The following is a 15,491-nucleotide window of genomic DNA, read 5'->3' on the forward strand; positions in this document are numbered from 1 at the left end:
AAGTAATAAATGTTATTTGCAGTTAACAATTTTCTTTTTTCTTTATTACAATATTTATGGCAAGACTAGGTATAACGACATACCATTATATACAGGAATTGATATGACAGACGTTATCCGACTTCACTTCCATCATTTAGTAGAAATATATTTTTTTTCATCAAAATATGTATAACCCCTCCAAATTGCTATAATTGGACCAAATAGAAATGGGACCACAATGGAGACACCAGCTTACAAATAAAAAAGGATCATTTAAATGGGTTCAGCCAGTGAAAAGTTATGAGGTAACAAACACAAAAACTGTCGAATCGCTAACCTCCTTTTTTGAAGTCGTCTAGAAATAGATATTGACCGATTTTCAGACGTACCCGATATGCACACAAAGTTTCATAAAAATAGGTCCAGTTATTTTAGCTCCTCTAAAACAGCTGGAGCTTTGTTAGTAAACACCGCGACAAGAGAATCCTACTTCCTATTCCTACTTTCCTACTAATATCATAAATGCGAAGGTTTGTAAGGATGTGTGTGTGTTTGCTGCTCTTTCACTCAAAAACTACTGAACCGATTGCAATGAAATTTGGTACGTAGACAGCTGGACAACTGGAATAATATACTTATTCCGACATTCCTACGGGATACGGACTTGTGCGGGTGAAATAGCGGGGCGCAGCTAGTTTAATATATAAACTAGATATATGTTACTGATGTCATAATTTTTAAGCATTGTCGACAAAGACGCTGGAGGGTCGCCAGTTGGTAAAGAGATAAAGGTAAGAATTATTGGGGAAAAGAAAGGACTGGGAGGGGTAAGGAAAACAATATGGCCGGGATATCAGCGCAATTAAAATGATTTACACATAACAGACTTACATTTATGCATTTGATTACGTTATTTAAAACGTAAAATCTAATTAAAATTATAAGAGCTCCGAAACCTAGCTTGCTTGAACTTATTAACAGCATTTCATTAATTCACACAATCACAGATTATGTATAAAACTACTATTAATATATAAACAATTAATAAAATATCTATGATATATATAGAATATATACTGTAATTAAATAAAAATAAAAAGTCTGCTGTGCCCTCGGTTTCAACCACGAACAAATCCATGGATAAAAACTTCAATTCCATATTTCAACCCTTTAAGCTATGATTTAAGTGATATAACCTATCATCGATCCTTGATCTCAACTGTTTTAATTCCCATCCCATCAATTTTATTCTTGTGCGTATGTGAAACTTAACAGACAAACAGATTTTCGCATACATAATATTAACATGTTTGCCAAATGTACACCCTATATATCACAGTACATACGGGATAAATGAAGATGGACGTATCAGCATCCGCTGGGACATCCTCATCAGCGCAGGAAGACTGCAATCTGGAGCCAATGGCGACTGACCACCACTGTAGGTATCTGCCGCAATTGATTCGTCCGCTGCAATGTACACTTGAACTATTGGAGATAACAATGTGACTCGATATATATGCTTTTAAGAGACGTAAATGGAAATAAATTGCTTTAAGATATATTTAATCCTTACCTACCTAATGATATTATAGATGCCAAAGTATGGTTCTTTGTTTGCCACGTCACAGCGGAACAATTTTATGGTATGCTTTTTGGGTCTGAAGACCATTAGGACGTCCAAAAGTACTACTACTACTAATTGACTACAATTTACCCGAATAGATTATTTCATCCGCAGGAATTTTCTGCTATATAAATGTATATAGCAGAATATATAAAACAAACATTGTTTATATTAATCTCAAAGTCCATTAAAATACATTCCAAGATACTATTTTTTCAATGTTCAAAGAAATTTCAAATTTGGAAAACATTCCGCGCCAAAACAGCTGTCAATTTGCAACAGAAGCGGGAGCGAGCGCCCCACAATGTAATCAGGCGCGAAACTTATCGCGTTATCAAAAAGCAAATCACCGAATCCTTTGATGTCGTCGCTAATTTGACAATTACACTCGGGGAGACTCTGGCGCGCAATCGATTACCGATTCAATAATGGGGCGATTGCAATAGACTTTTTTAAAGTTAATATTAGCTGTGCGTATTTTTTTTTTTTTTGTAAGAAGGGATAAGGCCTTAAATTTTTTACATTAAATGGCTTCAATATAAAAAATACATATTTAAACCATAAAAAAAGCAGGAAAGAGGCCCTTTCACGCATACGTTGTATTTTCTATATGTCCGAAAAAGTGTGAATAATCCATTTCACATATAAATGTAAATTTAAGAAACCCATATACCTTCCAGTTTCTTTTCAATTCCTTTCCAATTAATTATTCAATATTTAAAGTATTAAAGCGTTACCAGCTCATGTTTTCCAACAAAAGACCCTGATGCGACACGTGTCTTCTTTGAAACTAATCAAAATTTAACTGGACACCCTTCAGTCGTACTTAATTTGATAAAAGGCTCAATTACACTACTTTTGAATTATAGATACGTGATGCATTATCCCTGTAATCGATATCGTAAGCTTATCATTGAAACAGTTTGGAACTCCATTTCCGTGTATTCTAATACTAGCTGCGCCCCGCAGTTTCACCCGCACAAGTCTGTATTACGAACGAATATCGGGATAAAAGTTGTCTATATGTTATTCTAGTTGTCCAGCTATCTACGTACGAAATTTCCTTGCAATCGGTTCAGTAGTTTTTGCGTGAAAGAGTAACAAACACACACACATCCTCACAAACTTTCGCATTTACAATATAAGTAGGACAGGATAGGATTATATTACTTACAGTGTCTGAAAATTAATATGATATATGTTTAAACTAGCTGTGCCCCGCGGTTTCACCCGCGTAAGTCCGTATCCCGTAGGAATATCGGAATAAAAAGTTGCCTATATGTTATTCCAGTTATCCAGCTGTCTACGTACCAAATTTCATTGCAATTGGTTCAGTAGTTTTTACGTGAAAGAGTAACAAACATCCATATATCCATACTTACAAACTTTCGCATTTATAATATTAAATAGGATGTATAAGCATATAGCATTAGTGTTTTTTACATTAGTTTTTATATTTTATTCAATTCAATTGTAATTACAATATTATAATTACAACGAAGTTGCAATCCTTGTGTAACGATTGTAACACTGTAATTTAAATCCAAGTAGAAAATTAACAAAACTTCCACCTTATTAATTTACACCACGAATTCTCACGGTTAAAACAAACCGCCAAAAGAGCAAGCCTTCACGCTTACACTACGCGTCCAAATTAACTTCCATCATTCGCATACCAAAACAATTGCATTCAATTCAATACGAAACCAATAAAGGGCAAGCGAGAAATATGCCTACTAATTTCGCCTACTGATCATCTTTGGCGAAACGGCCATACAATTCGGTCCGCTTTGATTACTCACAAAGCAGTGCTTCCTTGCTCCGTTTCCTTTCGACAATGGTTCTTTTATCCAGTGGTATTTTGTCGAGCAATCACCGCGCGCATTATATGTTCATTTGGGGTTGCATTGAGCAAGTATTCGGTGTCACTCAGTATATCCGGCTGCATCAATTAGCTATTGTACAAGAGACGGCAGAGGCGCGATTTGCATAATGCGTTTTATTTAAACTAATTCTAGGGGATTGTTTCGCGTATCGTTCATTTATATTTTATCGATTTCCGAGATTGACAAAGGAGGTTATGTATTTTTTATAGAGAAATGTTCTTTCGGCAATTATAAATGGCTGGTGATAAAAAAATAAACATGCGTGTCACAAGTCTGTATTTGGGAAAGGGACATTCCACAATCTGTCACACTGATTGTTTTTACTCCAGTAGCGAGTTGGTGATCAGCCTTTTATACCCTGACAGGCCGACAGGCCGGGCTTTTTTGTTCTTGAATTTGTATTAAGCCTGAGACCCCCTGGTTATGAGGAATCATCGTCAGACTAGAGGTGGTTAGTCATAAAACTTTTAATAATTTAAGAACATATTATAAACTTAATTTTTGCGATGCGATTTATGCTTTCGGTACATTATTCATAATATCTAAAATTTTGATAAAATGATTAATGAATATAAAAATTACATTTAAAAGTCTAGTCCTTGGCTCAACAAATCAAAACCTAAAAATTGCCTTAGGTTTTGAACACGCAACTCAGCCTAACAAAAAAGTGCATAATTGAAGAATATTGTACAGCTATGAACCCAATCCTAATTTCATAAAGCGAAATTAACTCAACAGGAGTTTGTTTAAGGTGTCACCCGTTACTTTGATCATTTGCATCTTATTTCGCGTTCGCGTAAAAGGATTTTTCCTTTGTCAGCCCGCGATCGTGAAATGATTGACGTGCGATTCGCGCCGATATTACATTACCATTCCCTTTTTATCACTGTTGCTAAAATACTACACGTGATTTTCAACCCTAACCGACAAGAAATAAGTTTCTTCATTTAGTAATCGGATTTTATCAAGTACCAATGCCCGTTCGCTTCTACGAGATGTTACAATTCCATCTGCTAAGACGATATTATTGCGACGTTTCAATTTTCGTCTCTAACGCTCAGAAAATACGGTTGGGTGTGCGATTGTTTGATGGGAAATGTTTGTGTGTATTAGTGTAATAAGCGCTTGGCTTGTAGTCTTTGGAAAATGAGTTTCCTTGGCTATACAGGGGCGTAATTGTCGCGAAGTCGGCGCGTCTGATCCGAGCCGCGGTGCCTTTTGATTGTTTTTTACGGTGCTCTGTTTTTGTTGTCGTTCGATAATAGCAAATCGTGGTTATTTACGAGATAGATACGAGGTTTTGTGAGTGTGGCTTAACATCAACACTTCATTAAAGTCTAGTTTGTTACTAACGCTGATATTACGTATTCTATTACGCTAATGACACTGAGTTTTTAATGCTAATGCTTTATTATTATATGTGTGAGATTTTTTGCAATACGGTGTAGAAATGAGCGATAGGCTTCAAAATGTTAAGAGAAAATTATGATTCATAATACTATTACGTAATAAATAAATACTACAAGTATTTATATATTATCTGTGGTAATTGTGAACCGCATCATTCTGCGCTTCTTTTTTAAAGTCCACTGTCAAAGGAAAACTAAAATTTCCTCTCACTGTCTATGCTTTCAGTTCGATATAATATTCAAGAGGCGGGTTAATTGGAACCTTTTAGGTAGACTGTGATAATCACCTTATACCGCGTACTTTCCACTAGATGGAAATTAGCCAAACATCTGCCTATCCATATAAAAAAGCAAAACTATAATCGTTTGTTGTCGTCAAGAGGAATGTGCAAGATTAACTCTAGAAGGAATGAAACCAAGTTGCAAACAGGCTTACAAAATAGCAATTACATTATAAGAAATGGGAGAAATCCTGGCATATTTACTTCTTTAACAGCCAAGAGTAATTGACTTTTTGTAAATGTATTACCAACAATCCGATATCGACAACAAAATAAGTAAAGCTTAAAGTAGATAAGTTGTTTGTTTACGGCGAAGTATTTTTAACGTCTCGTTTTACAAACAGTTATATTATATTTATGCGGTTGGTCTACAATCGCCGACTTTGAAATTAAACCAGTCATTGTTTAATTCGAATTATCTTTATTGGGACCTACTTAATTAAATGTGTGTATTTTTATTCATTTGTGTACCTCTGTTATTACTGTTTTAAACTTGTTAACGTAATGTTATGTTTTTCTTACATCATTATTTAAGTAAACTATTATTTCCTTTAATTCAACGAACATGACAAGAATTTGATCATAACATGATATCGAAAAATACCTTGTTGATTATAATAGTTAAATAATTATTCTAATAAAAAACGATGTTATACACGATGATATAACAAAATGTGCATAAGTACCTACTAAAACTAAATCATGTTCTCGACAGTTTATATACCGCCTTTTTTTCATTTTTTTTTTTTACACATTTCTTTCTTCTTTGCGCGCCTGTTTCTGACGGTCATATTTATGTTCACTTTTTAAATAATTCCAAAAAATAGAATGCTTTTAATTTTTTCAGCCAGTATCTCATACGTATTTATAAATTGTAAAGCTTACACGGATCACAGCGTGAATTTCATCTGAAACATGCATTACAGTGTATTAGAATGCAACGTGGGAAGTAACAGGCTGTCATGTCCGTCTGTTTGTCTGTTGGATGTTTTTAAACAACTCCAACTACTTCATCGTACGTGTCGCATTTCTACAGTCAGCTTAGGGTTGCCAAGTTTTGTTTTTACTAAAAAATATATTTCATTTATATTTTTTATACCATTTCACTTTTTGTTCACTGATATATTAAACTATTCAGCTCTTTATTGGGACAAGATATCAGAAAAACTATTTCCTTTAGGAATAATTCGGTACAAATTAATGTGCTTTATTAGAATTGAAAAAGATGACTGACTTACAATTAGGTAGATTAGATAAATAATTTTAAAAATAACGGTTTAAATACTGATTGTTTAAATAACATAAGTAATAATTCCACACAAGAAATATGAGTACCTATATATTCATTTGTATACATACATTCACATCCATAATCCTATTACAATAAAATATATATTTTATACACATTGCTACAAATAATTGATAATAATGTTAATGTACACCCTAAAATTCTGATAATTAAATGCAACTAATACCAAAATCCGGCATGTGGCAACCCTAACCAAAGATCGCGAGACGTCCGCGTTGACGTGTCTTTAAAATAGAGTAAATATAAAACATCTCATGTTACCGGATCGATTTTAAAACAATACAGCTCAGCCCCGAGGCGCCTCCGGGCAAACAAAACAGACAAACATGGCTACAATCACGTTTCTGTTTGATGTATCGAGTAATTGATTTGTAGGATGGATAATTAAACTATCGTGTTTAACCAATAAAGTTTATATTTGTGTGAGTTTGTGTGTATAATTAAAAAAAATATCTGATAACTATAGAATACGAGGCGCTCATCCCGGCTCCGCTCGGATTCAAGATTCCTGTTTTATCCGAAGGGAGCATTTAATCGGGATAAAAGGTATACCAAGTCAGCTCATACCCTGTCCTATCACCCAAAATCTGTTTAATAGTTTCAGCGTGTTTGACGGACAAACATTTAAACAAACAAACTTCCATATTTATAATATACTATATAGTCTCCCCGTGACCACGCTCGCTGTTAAGTGTTCGAAACGTTGGGTTAATAATATAAGGAATAAATCGCGTTTAAAATCCGTTAAAAAGTTTTTAATTTCTAAATGTATAATACTTGCGTAAAATCAAACACAAAAAAAATAATATATTATCAACTTTTTCATTTCTATAACTTCGATGAATATTCATTATTAAATTACTCAACCGTTTATTTATTTTTACAGAAATAAATATAAAAGAAACCTCGAACACTTATTTTATCACCTTAGCGAAGTTAATTTGCAATTGCTATGCAAATCGTCTAAAAGAAACGTTGGATTTTAACATGGCGAACGCAATAAATACGCTGTGTTCACGTAAAATATATTTCCTTGTATTTAACATAATATACCGTGTGCCGATTTATGAATCCTTAGCCGACCTTATCAAATTACTTTTATACTACAATTCTCTATAAGGAAACACAGCTGTGGCCTGTGAGTCAAAAACTGGAGCAAGCTAATAGGCGATGCTATAGCCATTTTTATTCAAATGCCAACGATAAATAGCCGACTATAAAACAATAGACAACAGCTAATAATATAATGTTATGTCATAGAGCAGTGAGTGCAGAAATGGCAAAAATTGTCTATGGTAGTGTGTAAATAAAAAAAATAGTTTGTGCAGTTATACGAACTTTTTAATCGTTTCCTTTTTAATTCTCAATATTCAACAAGTTACTTCACTGTATAAAATAAAATAAAATCTTATGAGAATGTACTTATCAAGATAGTTATATATTACAATTTTAATTCCATCGTACGTATAATAAATAATTTAAATTACCTGTATTCAATTTTAACGATACACCAATCTTTAGTCCGTGAAACTAAATACATTTTTCGTACAGTTGAACTAACCACATCTAAATATTTAATCTATGTATTACATAGATACATTATGTTCCTCAATAACCGACTGCTATACCGTATATGGTAACATTCAACATAATGAGGTGATTTTTAAATACTTTGAACATGTGCACACCAACGCCTTTATATTAGACCAGCAGAGTTCTGTATTGTTAAATTATAATTAATTATATCGACTTTGTATGTCCTTACTTCTATAACATAGCATATTAGTTGATAATATTATAGAAATAACTTAAAGATTTATGGTTATCGTACGAATAGAAATTTGTTTGATAACTGCGAACTTAATATGTAAATCCAAGAATTCCATAGTTGCTATATTGGTTAAAACCAACCTCAAAAAATCGCAGACGTTTCAAGAAATATCGTTCATTTTTAATTTAGTGACTACTGCAAAAGTTACAGTCTTATGAGTATTATGAGTCTTATATAAAATCCGGTTCCAATACATATCTTAATATATATAAATCTCGTATCACAATGTTTGTCCTCAATGGACTCCTAAACCACTTAACCGATTATAATTAAATTCGTACATCATGTGCAGTTCGATCCAACTTGAGAGATAGGATAGTTTAAATAATTTTAATTACGATAAATAACAACCCGGGCGGAGCCGGGGCGTGCAGCTAGTTATTTTGTATTTTAGAATAAATTTGTAATTACTTTATCATACTAACACATGATACAAATTGCCATAACGCAATACAAAATGCTTGGTCAGTAATATTATGTTACTTTAATCTATCCGAAATTTATAAATCCCTTATCCTAAACTCTTAAATACTTATTTTGAGATCGGAACATGAAAAAAACATCACCATAGCTTATAAGTATACTAGCTGCGCCCCGCGGTTTCACCCGTGTAAGTCCGTATCCCGTAGAAATATCTGGATAAAAAGTTACCTATATGTTATTCCGGTTGTCCAGCTGTCTACGTACCAAATTTCATTGCAATCGGTCCAGTAGTTTTTGCGTGAAAGAGCAAAAAACACACACACATTCTTACTTGTAAGAATGTGTGTGTGTTTTGTTAAGTTTGTAAACTTTCGCATTTATAATATTAGTAGGATACATAATTTATTTTTCCCGCCTTATTGTAACTCAGTATTCAAGAACAATTAAATTGAAAAAATAAATTCAAATCAAATAAATTGAAAGTTACATAATATAATATAATGAGCACACCTTTAGTTTAACATGGTAGTACTTTATTTCGTTCAGGTGCTCACGATAAATGATATTCAAGGCACATGCATGTTAAATTAGTAGAAATGTTGTTTTATAATTAAATTTAAAACTGAAAATGCAAATTGGTTTGTATTCTATTTGCTGGTGTTGTAATAAATCTTTTGTACATGCATTTTTAAATAGATAATAAATACTTATGTTTTAATTATGTTGTACCTGTGCAGTTTTATGCATGTGTTGCTAGAACAATAAATGAAAGTAGTTTATTTTCTCACCAGATAATATATTGGGATTGCATTTAGGTTGTTTTGATTTCTTTTTTAAGTTATATGTGGATATAAATGTTTTTATTTTGTGGTTTATTTAATTGGTGTGTCTTTTGCGGCCTAATTATGATATTCCAGAGATTACCAGTTGACAGTAGTATTCACATTGAGATATTATTTTTTTTAAGATTTTTTTTCAGGACATCTGGTCTGGCCACTCGTCCTGATCGCTACAGAGATGGTTTCTACGCTTTCACGAAAACAAATACATAGTTTTAAGACTTACAGTTTCCGTACCTAAATAATTAGCATTAAATTATATTAATTGTAAACAATTAAGAGAATTTAATTTAAGAGTTCACATTCCAAATGTGCATACCGCATTTTCACCTGAAAAATACCGTAGTATCTCTCTAGCCATAGAAGATACACTATCGACAAGTCATCGACAAAAATAGAATCACTACATTAAGAAAATCGATCGAAGACGTAGGCTCGCGCCCAAAACTCATCGCGCCGAAAAACGTGGCACATGTCAAAAAAATCCGTTACAATAAAAAAAAATCATCATCATTCCCCTCCCAATAATCATGACATGTAAATAAAGTTCGCGTATGCAAAAAACTTTAATCTGTATTTAATTAAAAGGAAATGAAGTCATCTCTTATAATTACAAGGTGGGCGGTGGTGAGCCCAGTAATGGCTTGGTAATGAAAAGATGCCCGCGATACAAACTTTGGACACCTGTCAAAGCGTTTTAGTGATTAACAAAAAATAGAGTGTATTGTTCGTAATTAAGCTTTTATTTTAATAGCAATAAGGGCGTACAAGATACCACGAGACGCTCGTTATTTTCATCTGCAAGGGCATTCAAAATTAGCCATCCTACTATAACATAATCAAACATTGCATTAATAGGAGATAGTGATAATATGGTACAATTTATATGTATAATGAAAGGTAATCGAAAATACGCAATGACTCGATTGACGACTTAAAAGAATTAATTCCAATTATATATAGTTTTTTCTATTTTTATAACTTCATTTAACAGAGAACACATTTATAAGATGAACAGACTATTATAGATTTAACAGCTTTGTTTTATCTCTCTTGTATACAAAGATAATACATCTGCCATTACCAATGACCTTATAATTGAAGTAAATTGTTAAACATAAATAATTTAGACTATTAACCGTTTATTATTTTAAACATACTAGCGCAGACTACAATAGTCCATTTAGTGTTGTCAAGCAATTCATTATGTTAGTTAATAGTCGTCAACCTGACTTTAATTTAACAAGCCTCCTGTAAATTATCAACTAATTTGTAAACATAAAACCTCTTTTAGTATTCCGGTTAAAAATATGTTTGTAATTACAGATTATAATGATGAAATTTTAATAAGTAACAAAAAGACGTTCAATCTTCTGATTAAGATGACTATTAAAATTATAACAGTCGACATAACCGTCGCCACAAAGCTGTATAATGGCCTACTCAAAAAACAATATCTATTAAACCCACCAAAATCTGTTTGTCATCCTTGACAGTGAAACTTAGAAAAAAAACATGGCGCCGGCGCGTGAGAACCGCCAAAACCGAAAACTTTACAGAAACAACAGTAACCTAATATTTTATACCGCAACAACTTTTCATATAATAACGGAAGTGTATCTGAGTGTTTATTTAGGCACATCTCGATGTAATGGAGAATAATATTTAGCCATCTTGTCGCAAATATTTTCGAAATGTTTTTACAGTAAATAATGACGATGGTAACCCTATTTAGGCGACATTTCGAAATGTCACTTCTATTATTTTAAACCGTTTGAGCAATTATTTAGACGAATTGTGTTTTTTTTATGCTGCTAATAATACATTAAAATTACACTTTATCGACTTCAACTTTATTTTAGTCTTTGTTAGAACTTTAAAAAGTGTTATAAACAGAATTAATCTCCACTTGAAAAGTTCAAAGTCAAAGCTATATAAATCTTTATTAAATTTATAAATGAATACGGTACAATTTTAAACGACGGCTTGTCTTCCTAGCTAGAAAAATCCTATGTTAAGGAAGACAGTATCTTCCCAGGGATAACATTCAAAACAAAACAAAAAGAAAATATTTAATTAAATAAAATATACAATTGTGTGTTCACAAATATGTGTAACTTGTAAAATTACGTAAAAAAATCACCAAAATCAGTTGTTAATATAAGTAATGCTGTTATTCCTTACTCCATAATATTCAGTTCGATACTATTAAAAATTATTCATAATATTAGCTTCTAAATCAATACAAATTGTTTTAAAAGCGCAGGATATATTTTAAGACGAATAGACGCGGATGTTCAGGCGCCGTCATTACAGTTGGAGCTCGTCTATGCAGGACTGAAATACTATATCTCAAGACACAAGCGGTGACGACAAATTCATCATCAATTTAGATATTTTAACATTTCTTTACAATATGGACGAATTACCTTATTTCTCATCATATTATGGCGAGATGTAAAATCGCTGCTACAAGAAATAGAGTTGAAAATTAAATTTTTAAGTTTGATTTTCAGTTCAGAATAAGAGATTGTTCTGATAAAAATAATATAAGCTGTACGTACATATTATAACTAAAGCTTTAGTTGCTAAAGGCCCTTTCACGCTTTCTTGGTATCGCAATACACACATAAATTTGACATTAGGGCTCATTAAATATTACTAATAAAGAAATAAGAATAAGGATGATTAAAGATACATATTTAAAAATCAATTATTCCAGAAAAATAACACTACAACGCTATTTATTATATTATTGTACCACAAAACCCCTGAAATCTGATCAGCCAGGTTAGAGGTGAACTGTCTGCGCCGAGACGTGACAACCAAATGAACTGACACTGTCAACGCACTGTTAAAACGTACTGTATAGTGTTACCAACACTAAATATTATTAGAAACGTATATTTGATGTTATTTAAAAAAAAAAATTTAAATTTCGCGTTTAGAAATAGTAGACCTAAATGTGAGCCTATTTGTAATAATTATAAAAATATAAATTACTTTGCATCTGTGAACCTGTAAGTTTAAAGTATTATAATTAAGAACATATAACTGTTACTACTTCCGTAGTTTTCCATTAGGAGCTTTGTAAATTTCGTTAATACTTTTCAAAAATTATCAAAGTATTTACAAAAACTCTAAAAATTTAATTCATTCATTTAGTCATATAACAATGAAAATAAATTTGCGTTTTTAAAACAAATCATTTCAGATATTGAAACAGTTTATACATCGGTCTCCATTTAGTGTTATCTAATCATACTTAGTATTATATATAGTATTTTCTTGTGTTGGATTTTACGCGAGTATTATACATTTAGAAATTAAAAACTTTTTAACGGATTTTAAACGCGATTTATTCATTATATTATTAACTCGACGTTTCGAACACTTTACATTATTACACTATACATTATATAATCACGATATTCACAGCAGCAACACCGTAAACAACCTAATCCGTAAACAAACACGCTAATTCCTAATTCGCTAAATCCAAACTAGGTCGACGTCAACGGGCAAACAAATTAATGCGTAGCATTTCCACCAAACAGCTAACCGGTCATCGTCCAACCCTTCGGAGCGAATATGGCCCGGCCGTTGAATTATTCATGTATCACAGTAGCTAATTGTAATGAAATTTATGCCCCACCCCTCTTGCCGTTTACTCTCGCTGCGGTTGGGGCTACATGACGCTATCGACTTCGAAAAATATCCTATCCTTCTAGAAATTTAAAACTTTTTAACGGATTTTAAACGCGCTCCACGCTCCGTTAAAAAGTTTTTAATTTCTAAATGTATAATACTCGCGTCAAATCAAACACAAGAAAATATCCTATCCTACTAATATTATAAATGCGAAAGTTTGTAAGAATATGTGCGTTTTTGTTGCTCTTTCACGCAAATACTATATATATACTAATACGTAGATAGCTGGACAACTGGATAAAAAAAAATTGTCACCGCTTGATAATTGTCAATTTGTATGTCTGTCTAAGTCGGTTTAATACAAACATACAGGTGAAGCTAATAAAAGGGTGTCAAAAAGGGTAATGCTAAGGTGCATAAAATAATTTGTTTATTCGAGTTATACTTTATTCTTTAGTTGTGTATTAACCTTATTTTATCGTCGTTTTATTACACAGCCAATATGTTTATGAATACATACTTAATAATAGTATGCGCTAAAATCCGTTACAAGCGATCAATGCATGCATAAAAGTTATAGACACAAAACTACTACATACCGTATAGTTATGACTCACTATTTATGTAAAAATATCAAAACAACATTTCAATATTGTTTATTTTTAAACAATACCTAGTGTAAATCTAAATCGACTGTAATTTGTTTAAAATAAACGACAGGAAATATGCATGTCCGGGTGTAATGATGTAATTGTTCTAATGCTTAACAAGTGGGTATTGTATATTATGAATTATATATATATATATCACGCTTTATTTTAATGTGTAATCGCTTGTCGCCATAAAATATTATATAATAGCATATAAATCTTAAGAAGTTCATAACTTTATATAAATAATTGTTATGTACGTAGTTTTTGTTATTTATGAAAGAAAATTACTTCCGTGGTCGACGATCGTGACAAATACATATATTTTTACATAAAAATCTTTATGCGATGCCTATAATTGTTTAATCAATGATTATCTAATATAAATTCTAATATATCACGAATACAAAGTCGCAAAAAATGTAATCCTGCCTTATCCAGGAAAATCCAGTAGATAGACTAGTGACAACTATTACTAAAATCATTCAAACCGCATCAACCTGACGTAACAGTATAGCTTTTGTAACAAAACTTTAATATGTCTTTTCAAATATAAAATTAAAACTAGCAACTTTTAAAGATTAAGCAAAATTTGATCTTGAGCCGAGATTCGAGCCCGCTCTTCACGTAATAAAACTAAGTATTAAAATTGTGACGTTTTCACCAGCATCTGGGTCATGTAAGCTCACTCTTACATCAAGCGTTAGAGAACGAGCGAGTCTTATTATTTTATTAGTTCACGCGCGATTTAATCACGATTGTTGGTTTTGGTAAGTTAATAAGCGACAACGGGTTGGGGTCGAAATGACAATTCGACGCAGAGGGTTACGTACTCTTAGATATTTTGTATTAATGACGGGCTGGCGCCAATATTTTGTGCAAAAAGCTGTAAATGCTCCGGTATTCATTTTCGAATTATCCTTGTACTAAATAAATCTTATTGAGTGGCGCCATCCAGATTATGATTAATTATTGTTTAGTAGATTAGGTAATTACCTAGTTAAGCACCTACTTCATTAATTTTGAATGTAATAAGTTTATAAATTAATAGTTGTTGTAATTCATGTATGATAGAGTTATTTCAAACATTCATTTATTAAAGTATGTTCTATATACAGTTATATCAAACAAAATTCTCCAAAAAATGTTATCTTGTCCACCTTAACCGAACCCGCTACCAAAATACATGCCTTTCACAGGAAATTACTTAGTGTGAGCTCAATATTGGACGAGGCAAAAAATCGAAGACATTTTGAAAGCTCAAAAGACATCTTTTAGAGATCTCAACAATAGATACAGTTCAGTGGGGTGTCGCCAGACCTTTTTTAATACGACCGTACAAAAATATTTTTCGCGTGTAACCAAGCGTGCTGGGGCACTTTCGACCTACCACCCGTAACATTAAGGGTTATGTTTTTACCAAGGCACGTGTATCGGGAGTTGCGATAAGTAATTTTGAGTGGAGTGGGGCGTTATCGGCCCGTTGTGTCCATCTATTTACTAATGACTTCCGGCGTCAGGTGCGACCTCCCCGTTCTATTTTTTCGAGTGAACCCTGATGAAATGTTCGTTTTTAATTTACGAAATGATCTAGGATTGTCGT

At 32.4% G+C, this 15,491-nt stretch overlaps 1 protein-coding gene across 1 annotated transcript in view; it reads left to right on the plus strand.

Annotated features, from left to right (window-relative positions):
* Window positions 1-15,491, plus strand: part of LOC119834051 — an 89,483-nt gene that overhangs the window by 56,099 nt on the left and 17,893 nt on the right. The gene's annotated exons all lie outside the window — the stretch shown is intronic.

This window comes from Zerene cesonia, chromosome 18, assembly GCF_012273895.1.
Source record: "Zerene cesonia ecotype Mississippi chromosome 18, Zerene_cesonia_1.1, whole genome shotgun sequence".
NCBI classification, from domain to species: domain Eukaryota; kingdom Metazoa; phylum Arthropoda; class Insecta; order Lepidoptera; family Pieridae; genus Zerene; species Zerene cesonia.